We start from the raw sequence: 13,554 nt of genomic DNA, 5'->3' as shown, positions 1-13,554 counted from the left end.
TGAAAAGTTAGGAACCGCGACGTCGGTTAGTAAAACAGTCTCTGTTTATTTGAAAACAACTTTTCATTGAGGATTTTTGTACACAATAAAGAAATATAGGCGAATATTTATATATAAACGTTTTTGATTTTAAATATAAATTTAAAGAGAAACGTAGAATGGGACGTATTAAATATAAAAAAAAATGAAAAATGTATATCATTCGTGACATGAAATATGCAAATGGTTCTCGAACTTGAAATTGAATGGTTCGAAAATTATTGTGTTTGACAGAAACAATGTTTCAATGTTACTGTTTATTTTAATGTACATAGGAAATTGATTTGAATGTTTAGTTATGAAAAACGTGGTAGAAGGTTACGGTACAAGGAAGAAGATTGAGATGCATTAACATTCACCTGGGCAGTTAAAGGTGAATTAGGTATTTTTATCGAAGGTCAACAGTTTTTAGAGAAATTGTATTAACCCTTCAGATATAGCATAATTTATTATTGATTTGTGCTTTATTTTTAATTCTAGAAAGTAGAATAAATGTTAATCGGATAGATAATCGGAAAAATTTTTTTATCCTGATTCTAGTTCACAAGATCTATAAGCAGGCTAAGTTCCGATTTAACGTGAATTAAAAATGATCCAGCTTTGATTGCCGTCTCGTGCTTCAGCCTTCAACTGCGTCTGCTTGTCAATGTTTAAGGTTATGAAATATACTACAGAGAATTCGAAATCAATAGTAATGAATCCGCCATTCGAGGCCTGAGCGTCCTTGTGAAGAAGCAGTATTAAAAATAATCAAATTCTCTTCGAGAATAAAATTCGAAAATATAATATTACTTTAATATCCATTGATCGATTAAGGATGGATCAGGGATCAAACTATCGTCGTTGCTTTCTATTTCGAGATAACAGCACCGTCCAATAGAAAAGTCAATCTATACAAAATCCGTACAAAAATATCTTCATTTCACAAAAAACACAGTCAATCAATATTCCCCATGAATCTTCTCTAAACAACATCCACCGAAAAAGCTCATATTGCAAAGATTCTCCGGCAAAAGGCATCCGAAATTTCGCATCGTTGCAATATGTTACGTAACGCTGTCCTACTCGAGATTCCCGTTAACACGCTCTCCAACATGGTTACTCATAGAAAAACCTACGAATACGTCTTCAGCTAGAAACCAAGAGAAACAATTCTCCTCGGGTTACCTCGGCAATCCATTGAATCCGTACATCAAACAACCACCGTTCACCGTCAACCGCAACAATCTTAAAGCCCATACATAGACATTTCAAATCGGACAGACCCAAACACCTCGCGAGATGCCTGAAAAGTAAAAAGCTTCGAACGAAGCTCACTGTCACGGCTCTCGAAGAACGAGATCACAGAGAATCGACAACGGTTCTCACGAGAGAACCGAGCAGTCCCGTCGATCGGATCGATCGGGTCCCGAGGCCAGCGATCCTCCCCAACGAACCGAAACCGAAATCTCGTTGGTTTTTGGAAACTCGGAACATAGGGGAGCGCGTTTACCAAAATCCACCGGGATCGCGAGCGGGACAACCGGCGTAGACCGTTTCCAAGGTCCGTTCGTATTGGTTCAATTCACCCGCGGGCCGCGGCGACACTTCCGGCGGAGCGTGATTGGCAAATCTGGCGGTCGCGCAATTTGTGATCGCTCGGTTTCAACCGGCGCGGCGTCGAGCAGCATGGTGTACTCCGTTTCGGCGTGATCTCCGGCGCGCCGGGAGACGGCGTCGGAAACGGAGGAAGCGGAAGTGAATGCTGCGCCGGTGTGCGGCACACTGCCGGCCGCCCGTTCGATTTTCCTGCGACTGTGCACTGCCGGCCACGATTTTGCATCGCCTGCTGCCACCCCCTTGCGCACGCTTCTTCCTTCTATTAACTCTCTCCCTCTTCTGCCGGCGCGTCTTCCCCCTTTCGCCCTAGCTGTTCACCACCACACAATCTCGTTACGTCTTCTTACCCTTTCTACCGGATTTTATGCTGTCCCTTCCCTGTCTTCTTATTGCATCTCTGTATTCGGCGTCTCCGGGGAGAATGTTTTTCTCGCTTTTTCGGTGTTTGTCGACTTTGACGCGGGTTCGTTGGTTTATTTCGAGCTAAAGCCGAAGCGATGAATCTGGAGGAGGCGGGAGGAGGGTACGGTTTTATGGAGGTAGTTGAGTGTTTTGATTTGACGTTTGTGTTTTATTAGACAGATGTGTTTGATACCTTGGGCTCTTGTGTCGATGAGATTTGATTTAAGATTTAACACGTTGACGGTGGTCACCGGTGAAGGTTTTAAATTCGTTAAAAACAACTGCAAGAAAATTGATGTCGAATAGAAATATTTGGTAACATAAGTTGCTAGATAGTAATGGAATATGTGATACCAAATTGTAAACAATTATTTTTAAGAACGTTTTCCTTTGTTGCGAAAGAATAAGTATTATTATAAACGCTCGAAATTCTCGTGCCAGTCAACGTGTTAATTGCTAGTTGATTATTTTCTAGCGTAGGTATTTAGAATGTCGTATTTATATCGTGTGTGAGTACAAATTTAGTGTTTTATAAGTGGTTTTAAGTAAATAATTGAAGTGTCGTATTAAGACACAATTGAACTAAATAACGCTCATCTAAGTTTCAAAGGGTTCAGTTTCAAACAATAAATTTTGTCACGATAAATATAGAATTTTCTGTTCTGAATAAATTATCTTTATATTTTTCAGGTGTAATTTGAAACATTAAGTGACTGACTCTACTTTTCAAACGTTTCCAAATATAAGCCAGGTAGTCTTTATTTGATCTTCATACGCATAATGTCAATGAATTTGTCGACTTTTCATGTTCTGCGGGATTATAGTAATCACTTTGGCAAATGGACGGCTCATAATAAGTGAAATACGCGAAAATGTCGTCCGTGAGTTTGTTTGCTCGCTGTTACTCAATCGTGCAAACATCGGAACGGACGCGAAATTTTGCACGTGGGCAGGCAAACCAGACGGATTAACATACAGGCCATCGAGCGTCCCGAATGTTAGCCGTATACCCAAGGGAAATTTGAGAAATTGTACGGTCAAATTAGGACATCTAGTTGAGTGAAACTGAATGGCGTGACTATACTATTTTAATCATTAAAAAAATTGTTCAAAGTAATACAGTTCTTAAAAAGTTTATTAATCGAGAGAATGAGTTCGTAGAGAACGGGAAAATATAAAGCACCATATTTTCTGTACCGTTAATTCTATCCAAACATTTCTATTCACAGTACATATAAACATTAACCATATAATAAAAAGTAATCACACTAATGCCTTTTTACATTCCATTAATGATACAGAAATAATTAACACCATTAATACCTTATCCGAGCAATCAAAATACCCGCGATTGTACAAACATTATTATTACACAATATGTTCCCGTAAATTCATTTTATTTTTAAAATATAAATCGACGCAATTTTAATTTAACTACATTTCCACCATTTCACAAATTAATAAATAACTCAATTACATAAATCCATATAAAAATACCATCCCAATAGAATAACAACTTCAATCACTTGTCGTATCAACGAACCAACCACATTTATCCACAGTTATTTATTCATCACAGTTATTTTCGTTCCGCAGCTACCACTATCAAAGAGTTCAACAAACCACTTCCACGTCTAGGAAACTAATTTCCCTCTTCAACTCAGATTTCCACTGCATTCCAACATTTTCACCCTCCCTTCTTCTTCACCCCTTCACTACAAACATTTTCCTTCGCCGCATCCACCGGTCTTGCTTGCATTTTTTCTCATCCGCTCGGATTTCCCTTCCTCCCCGTCCGTACGTGTCTGAGCCGCCCCCGCGCGCACCCTCCGTCCTCGTCTGTCTCCTCTCCGCAACCCCCTCGTTGCACTCGACGGACACCCCTGCTCGCATGCGTGATTCCAGGCCAGTTCTCACACTCTCTCTCCTCTGTTCTCTCTAGAGTAAGCCGGTCTGCGCAAGACGGGGCTTGTCGTTAGGCGAGCCTACCGACTGGCTCGTGTCTACGACCTACGACGGATCTACAGGGTGATTAACCCTTCACGGCCCGAACTTGGTTTGTAGCTGCGAGACTAGGGTGAATGTTATTTGATTCGATTGTATGTACGTAGTTTAACACTAGATTTACGGAACGAGTCAATTTGACTCATATTTAATTTTATAAACATTATTTGGTAAATGTTTGGGTCGATTTTGATTGACTCAATTACGTGACTATGGTTACTAATGATACATTTTTAAACATTTGATTTCTTAGATCTAAACGGACGAACATCAATCTTTCTGGGAACAATAGAATAAACTGTACAATAAGTGTCCGTAAATCTAGTGTTAACACGTTGACACCGGTATTGTGGTTCACTCTTTTGCACATTTGGGGGCGAAAGTTTTAACATTATTGAGATTTTTGAAATATGTGGAATTATTGAGATTATTGAGATTATTGAGATTATTGGAATTATTGGAATTATTGAGATTATTGAAATTATTGAAATTATTGAAATTATTGAAATTATTGAAATTATTGAAATTATTGAAATTATTGGAATTATTGGAGTTATTTAAGTTATCGAATGTATGAAATTATTGAAGTTATCGAAATGATTGAAATTATTGAAGTTATCGAAATGATTGAAATTATTGAAATTACTAATAGGTAAATTAATTTTCAACCACATAGTAGTCATTTCTGCCAACCAAGCCAATTCAACGAACTATACATGTAAATACACACCGATGTCAATGTGTTAATGTAGCCCTTTGATGAATTCTTTGACAAAATTTGAGGAGCAAATTAACAATATAAATAATCAACATAATAAGTAAGTAATAATACATTTTTTAATTGTAGCAAATGAATAATTGTTTAAGGTAATTTTGATATTACAAATCATTATAGCGAAAATTGGTAAAATACGTGTTTAGATGTTAGTTGTCTTAATATTCAATTATACTCCAATAGTCAGGCAGTTTATGACACTTTACAATTACATTCTTATAATTGTATATCACAATATGATTAAATAAAATAATGCTGACGCAAGTTTCGAAATGAACAACCGAGACCACTTCAGACCACAAAGGGTTAAAGCATCATGGTCACCCTACACGACTATCTAGCGCCGCGCAATTATTTGCTCCGTTAAAGAACCCCCGACAATGCGGTATAATTAATCACGAGCGTGTCGATGGGTTTCACTTTCTGATGAAGGGTTGACGAAGAGATAAAGGAATTCTGATTGTCTTTGAGACAGCGTGAAGGATTCCGCTGAAAACTCAGAAGGGAAAAGTTTCAAATAAATTTCCAGTGACGATGAAAAATTGCACGAATACATTACTCGATCAAAAAAATTGTATTTTCGAGTATATTTTTCCTCGATTAAGTCAGGACAAAATTCTATTACTGATTCACTGATTTAAATATTAATTTCATTCGAGTATCCATGCAAATGATTAAAAATTAAATTAAATTAAATCCGTAGATTAATTGAGTAATAATTAAAGACTAAAAACTAAAAATACAGAAAACGTGAAAGGATAAGGGTTCATTCAAATTTTTAATATTGATATTAATGATACCTAAAAACCAAATAAAACGTTTACAGTCTATAACAGATTAATCAATCACGTCAGGGGTTGCTACACACAAAACGGAACTATCGAGTTAATATTCTTATTAGCCGTAAAACGGTATGCATCGCGTGCACGCACGTGCATCTTGCCCCAGTCAAGATTTCACTTGGGGTAAAAGAACAATAATCCGTTTAACGTTCTCCCCGCAGACGCGTGATTTGATTATAGTGTTACAGTGAAATTCCAATGATGTCAACGAGCTCGCCCCGCTGGCAATTCCACACCGGCGACGTTCTTTTCACCCTTCTTAGCGAACTTTCCTCCCCTAGCTGTTACGTCTCGCACGCCATAAAATCATAAAAGTTTAATGCGCGCGCGAGGGGACGTCGTTTCGCCGCTGGTAAAACTATACTAAGCGGAAATATTGTCTCTAGGATAGTTCAAATACTTCGGGTTCGCTGTCGTACACTGTTCATCATGCTCCAATGGTTAAACTCCGCGGATCATCCCCCCATCGATCAACGAAACTATGTGGAAGAGTTTCTATCTTGGCTTTCGTAAATTACTTTTTTATTTAACTCTCATCCTGGCTATTTTCTACTCATTAAAATCAAATATTACAGAATGATTTCAAAAACTGTTTAGATTAATTCAAACAATTGAATTATTTAATGGAGGTTTTTAAATTACGTTTTTATTTTAGTTGCTGATTTAATTAACTAGATCGGATTCATGATGGCATTCGATTAATGGAAATTTAGGTACTCCTTTGTCTAGTCATTTTCTATTTACTAAGGTTTCTGCAGCAACGGAGTCGTCAGTGAATCTTGCCAGAACACTAACTTTACATCGCCGCATCGTCAAATTAAATTTATAGGTTCATTTTCCTTGAACTAAGGAATCATTCATGCAGCCTTCTAACAGTTTACGAGAGATTCATTCGGACGTGCGTTTTGTAGAAATTGTTTCTTGACTGTTTCAACATTATTAATACTTTGTCCTTGCGCGTTACAAATTTATGGAACATAATTTATATCGTGCATTAGATTGTGAATTACGAATGATCCATGAATAGTCCATAACAAAGATTTTTACAATGTTGAGTTTTGATTACTGGTAATAGAGATACAGTTTCACGAATTGTAATATTTCTCAATTTCCGATTGATAGGGTTATAGGTCACTAATGATGACTCTTCGAGAATCCTTCATTTACAACGGGCACGCTCCAGACGAACTGTAAGAGTCAAGAACGTTACGAAACACCCGTAAATGTCATTAACCGAATGATAATTGTGTGCGCAACGGGTCTTATCTCATCAGTGGGTCATCAATGAGTCGCGCGCGACTATTACCATTTCCACTGTTAAGATGCAACAATATGATGAAACGTTCTTCTATCGCGAGCTAATCCATATTTATCGTGTGCTACGCATATATATCGTAACTTTAAGTCATCGGTGACCCACAGAGAACGTTTCCTTTCACCCGATGTATTCGTTAGAATTATCATTCCTCTTACGAAACAGTGTGTACTATAAACGATCATTATGAATTGTATTATTTTTCTGTTTAATTAGTAACACTGTAATGTTACATCGACCCGTGTTATATGAATATTATTTACAGATAGTACTTACTTATTATTCATCATTAATGGTAGTCAACTTTGAAGTTAGATAAAAATACCTTATCTACCATCAACTTTGTAATTATACAAGAACATATGCACATGCATGAATTTATAAATTGCCCATTAGAGGATACTGTATTCGTTATTTGACTGTGCATCAAACTTCGATCTTTACACTGAAATTAAGAAAAACTTGAAAAGAAAAGGTATCGACAGATATTGACAAACAATTGTTTTAATTACACTGCAGGTTTCTATGCGTTTATGGAAAATGAGAAGATTCATACTTGCACAGAATGTACGTGATACGAAAAGATATATATTTATATTATTAATTATAGCATTAAAGAAAACCATTTTCTATCGTAATTCTATCTTCTGTTTTATTGTACTATAATTCTAGTTTCCTAATTAAATTCGACAAAACTTGAATGTCTACGGAAACCCACGGTCTAGTTACGATCGTTGTATGGAAGATACGTGAACAAAAGCGTGAGTCACTGTATACACGCGAACCACTGTCGAGGATTCGCAAACAGGGCGAATAATAAACGGTGGATGTTTACTGGAATGACATCGAGAATCGTGGATTAGAGTCTCATTGATCCGCGCAAAAAGACATCGTCGGCGAGTTCGAGTCGATGTAACAGTCCAAGCGGAAGAGGGTGGATGCAGGCGGCGAAACGGAAGTGCGGCTGCGCGAACCAACGATCGGACGGGGCGAGAGCAAAGAACGAGCAGCCCCTTAACGTCGCGCGATGGTACAATGTAAGTGCTTCTAACGGAGTTGCCTATTATTCGAATTATTTCCATTGAATATTTACTTCAGATAATTAACCCGCTGAATTTTTGCCCGTTTAAACGCCTTGTCATGGCGCTAATTATTCATTGTCCACGGAAAATTATGCCGTCTATTATTCTAGTAATTTATGTATATTTATCCGGATGAATGTTTGAATAATTTTGAGGGAATACCGAGGCGTTATTTCATTACGCGTTAACAATCGGTTTAACAAAAAAAGACTAAGCCTTTAAAATGTTAGTTATAATAAAAAATTAAATTGTTTACTGTTTGATCTTTAAGTATATTCAATTTTAACATTTACTTATTGTCTGTTTACGAATTTTAAATATTTAAAAATGAATGATTTATTCACCAACACTGTTCATTCCATCGGGATACAATTTCAATTGTTATTATCATCCTTTCATTCATGAATGGAAATTTTTTCGAACGCTGACTTCGAATACTATGCACGCGAAATATGCGTGGAATGTATTAGCAGATACAACCGCAGCGAAAAGTAAATGAAAGAAGTAAGTTAAACCGAAAGGGGATGTTATAGAGAAATCACGTTAACGCTTTTAACTCTTTCGCCGCGTATACACCGCGAACCAGAAAAATCGCCTGCCAGATGGGAAAGTTGAATATATGCGGGGCAATGTTGGCAACTGGGCTGCAAATCTGTTCCCAACGAGATTAAAAGAAAAAAAGAAAGAAAAGAGAGAAAAATTATGCAGGAAAATTTCGCATGACACGATTTTTCCGCGACTGCACCGCTGCACTCGCGAAACGTTCGAGCGTTATTTTTCCTTTCACATAATAGCTCTCGCACCTTTTTTTTCAATTCTCTCTCATGTGAACCGTTTTCTTGGCTCGTTTTTTAGTTGAATAAATGGTGTAACACTGAGTCATTAAAAATTCCGTGGTTTCCGAGATATTCGAAACTGTCGGTTATGTGATACTACCGCGCGACGTTGCATCATCGAACAGTTGATGTTTACCAATACAGTATCTACGGTTCATCGGAGGTTCCGTCTATGCGCGTGAAAAATCAAATATTTTGCGAACTATCGGATTTTCAATTACTTAGCGACATTAAAGACAGAATGTTACAATGCCAGCCTTCCGAGACGATTTTTTGTATCATTCTTTTCATGTTTTTACGATCGACAGATAATCGACTGGTATGGTAAACGATTTTCTATCGTGTGACTGGTATTAACGGTACAGTTATGAAACTATTTAAACACTGCCTACTCTATGACGTAATAGAATCAAATTCTATCGTTTATTTTTGCTTTTCAAAATAACGTGAAAAATATCGGGAAAAGTTATTGCATTATTAAATACCTTGTCTGCTTTAAGGATGGTTTAAACATGTTTAGATATTTATAATGTCACAACAAAATAAATCGTTTCATCTAAGAGTCCATAGAATGATCTATAATTTTTGCGTAACTTTTACCCGATGAACCTTCACATGATTTTCAAAGACGATCATTCGGTCTCTTTGTTCGAAATGAACTTTCTTATAAATCGAGAGCGATAAAGGAGAACGGTTTTCGGGATTGCGTTCAGCGCACAGAAATCTAAAAAAAATCTCCCATCGAACGCTAGAAAATAGAGGATTCAGATTGGTCGATGAAACGTGGCGAATTGGGAAGGGTTGGAATCTGTTACCGGGTGCAGCCAGGAATTCGGTCTATGACCCGGCCCTGTATCATCGATGAAAATGGAAAAGGCGTCTGCGCAGAGGAACGCCCGTTGGAAAACGAACCTGTCCCCGATACGTCTCCCTCCCCCTTTATTTCCCGCCTTTGTACTCCCGGTTTTTTCCTTACCCTCGTTTCCTTCGCATCGCTTTCCCCTTTTTTCATCCGCGACTTTGTCTCGACCCATCTTCCTCCCATCGTTTCCTCTGGAACACCGGATCGCCTCGGAAGAGGGCAGTTTTTCATTTACTCGATACAATTGCGCTGCACAATCCCTATCCCGAGGGAAGGGTTGAAATTCCAATTGACTTTAGTAAACCCTGCTGAATTTTTCGGCTATCTTTCGATTAAATAACGTTTCTATTTTTGCAGCATTAGTGTATTCGTTTAAACCTTTTCCGTTTAAAGTATCTTACTCTTTTTAATGATACTTTGAATTTCAGGGAAATGGAAGAAAATCATTTGTAGTGCTCCTGCTTTTGAAATATCATTTCGAAGGTGCAGGTAAAATGAATAACGCAGTAGATTGTACATATCGCATTAGATTTGCCAAATTGAAAATTCGAAACAGTAAAACTTCAATTTTCGAAAAATTTCTCTCGCAAATAAAACAGTTCACCAGTCACCCTTTAATCCTTCTAAACAAAAGAGAAGAAGAATTTGTTACGAATACACTGAAGGAAACGAACGTTGAAGGCATACTTTCCTAATGTATAAAACCATCAATAATAATGAAAGCTGACTAATACAGTTGAACATTTACATTTTACTATCTAAAAGACAGCAATCCACTCCACTTAACTTCTATCGATAAGCAAATGCAAAATTCGCTAATTAGAGGGTTAAAAAGCATTTCCAAGACTCGGTGGCTCTTTATTGAACGGTTAATTAATCCAGCTATCCCCTAAATTGCAGTGCTGCTACCGTGGAACGTCTGACAATCCCATTAAACGCCTAACAGGCACCGCTTCAGACCGGACTATCGTGTTCTGCTGCCCGTGCCAGGGTTAGCTTTTACATAACGCGCCCACGCATCCAAATTGTTCCGTAAGGAACGCCGTTTTATCTATATTTACCGCGCTTATCTTCCCCGCAGTGTGTATCATTGTGCGTACATTAAGCCGGACGCAGTCGGGGCCGATTTTATCGGGCGCATCAACCACCGCCGAGCACCCGCTGATGTCTTTTGCCTGTCGAATAAAATCGGAGATCTAACGTTTCCTCCTGGGCGAATCAGCACAGCCTCCACTGAATTCTCGTGATTGTCGGGGCATGTTGTATGGAAAATCCCAGGGCACAAGAATTTTGAAGCAACGAATCGGGTGAATGATAAAGGGATGAATGGCGCAGAAAATTATAGGAAAAGGACACTTCAGTTGATGTAGATTGTGAGATATGTTCACTGATAAATATTTGCCTTGGTAAAATGAAATTTAATGAATGTAATAATATAATATATGCATGATAAATGTTATTGAAATTAAATATTGCAATAAATATCAGGATAAATGTATAATGTATAATTAATATTTGCTTTGAAAATGAATTAGTTGTCTAGGTTCGAATGCTCGGTAATTGGTTAATTGTTTTCGAATAGTTTTATCACTGGTTACTTCGACAGTGATCAATTGAGAAAATTTAATGTTTTCGTTAATATGTACGATTTGTAGAAAGGTTAGGTTCGATTTCAAAGCTTGAATATATTATTAACTTTTTTATTAGGGGTAGTTACTTAAAATACTTCTTAAGGTCATTCAAAACGGTGCTCTTCAACTTTTATGAGGCTTATGTATGTAATGTGACTATTATTCATATTAAGAGGGTGAAAATGGCCTTCGAAGCTAGGGGTTGCGAAATGCTGGTCGTTTATTTCGAACATTACTGATCGTAGAAAAAAGTTGGAATAGGGTACACGTTTTGTATATAAATTATGATGTATGATTACTGTAATGACCTGTGTTTTAAGATACTTTGGGATACATTTTAACTAGCTCTTGGAAAGCCAAATTATTTGATGGGCTCCAAGCTCGTTCCAACACGTGTGTTTCACATAAAGTTATTTTCAGTTTCTCATACATCTTTTAAATAGAATACGTGAACTGTCGTGTCATGTACTGGCCGACAAATTAATTTTTTTCACTTTAAACATGTAAAACGAATACCGAAAATATTATTTTTAGGAAAATATGAGAAACTATATTTATGTATGAAGGAAACGTAATATTTTGTTTAGTATCTTTCGTCAAAATTTCAGGAATAATTAGTGACTCGCATAACAAAAAATTAAATCGACTTTTTTATCATTTTATTTTGTTTCTGTCGTTTTGCGAAGAAAGTAGTTCTCCCGGTTTTTTACGAGGTTTCATGCTTCTCTATGCGCCATTAAACACTATTGATCGCAACTGAGCTTATCGTTGCTAGAATCGCAGATAAAATCGCGATAAAATGTTACGAAAACATGTTTCGCCAGTCAACGAAACAAAATTATGTAAAAATCTCTTCAAAGGAATTAAGGAATCTACTTTTTAAAAGTTAATTTCAATTATATTCCAGGAGTACACGAAAACAGATAAACAAGTATTAATTCGTTAATTTATAAATTAAATTAATAAATCATTATACCAAGTTCCAATAAAAACTCCACAAAATTCACATTCACTCTTTTTAACACTAAAACTATCAGACGGATCAAAATTACCTATTTCTGGTTTTTTAATTTTGCAATTATTAAAAGGATAACAGATGTTTCTGTGAAACATTATTGAGAAAATTGGTTTAGGAATACGCAAACTGAATTATAAGTCAATTAATGTCTGGATAGATGCATTCTTGAAGTTTCTGTGCAGGAATTTCGGAAAGTTAATTTAACTGTTCGGTAGTTTTAGTGTTAAACGAACTTTTACACTAATATTTATTATGAGGGTATATTCTTCAACAAGTAAAGAAATTATTCCCGAGCATTTAAAAAAAATTTATTTTATTAACTAACACTTCATTCCTGATATTCCACGTTTATCGTCGTTGAACTGTATTTTAGTACCATTCAGATTACACGTGACGCGAATGGAAGGGAGTTTTGACTTTTGTAATCAGTGATTAGAGGAAGTCAATGAGTACCCTGATAAGAAGCGCCTGTAAACGTAAATCAAATTCAACTGTGTATCATGTTAAATCACTGTCGTGGTGTTATGCAAGTCGATTAGATCAAACATTCGACCGGAAAGCCTAACAGAAAAGTACATAAGTCAAGAAAAAGTGATTGCATCGTTGGTAGCTAAGCTTAACTCGCTTCGAGATTAAAATTACTTAATACTTTCCACTTTGTGGTTTTTTTTTATTTATCTCTCCAATTTATAAATGAAAAATGTCACATTTCTTCAATCTTTTCCTTCGCAATTACATTATTTCTTCTTGTCATCAGAATTCCATTAACTCTTTCATTAAAATTTCAGATATATCTCTTTATACAAAACGCGGTACGTTCAAACATTTAAGGAACAAAATAAAAACATTGTCATTTTTTCAAAAACAGATCAAGTCCCAATCCAAATGTTCACAATGCACAATTCAATTCTACAATGAAACCATTGTCAAACAACCCCTACATTAATTTCATCCCTCTCATTTCAATTCCCCCTCAATTCCATCCCTACGAAGCTAAACACTATTAACCATAGTTTCTCAATTACAAGTCACATTTAGAAACACTGCTGGAAATTACCAGCATCTCTCAACATCATGCTTTACCAATATATCGACAAGACTCGATCCTTTAGTGCAAACCGCACAAAACCATCAGCATCAAGACAAATT

The 13,554-nt window shown here is 36.7% G+C and overlaps 1 protein-coding gene across 2 annotated transcripts in view; it reads right to left on the bottom strand.

The window, feature by feature from the left end:
* LOC116427678 (uncharacterized) overlaps positions 1-13,554 on the bottom strand; it is a 58,279-nt gene that overhangs the window by 21,148 nt on the left and 23,577 nt on the right. Inside the window, exon 1 of one of the 2 annotated variants that reach the window (XM_076365874.1) lies at positions 1,305-1,805. The exons of the other annotated variant lie outside the window; for it this stretch is intronic. The gene's annotated coding sequence lies outside the window, so the exon portion shown is untranslated. Of the gene's footprint in view, positions 1-1,304; positions 1,806-13,554 lie in introns of those variants that run through there. 2 annotated transcript variants of the gene reach the window in all.

This window comes from Nomia melanderi, chromosome 1, assembly GCF_051020985.1.
Source record: "Nomia melanderi isolate GNS246 chromosome 1, iyNomMela1, whole genome shotgun sequence".
Lineage (NCBI taxonomy): Eukaryota > Metazoa > Arthropoda > Insecta > Hymenoptera > Halictidae > Nomia > Nomia melanderi.
The sequence above is the reverse complement of the archived record's forward strand: the minus strand, read 5'-3'. Positions and strand labels throughout refer to the sequence as shown.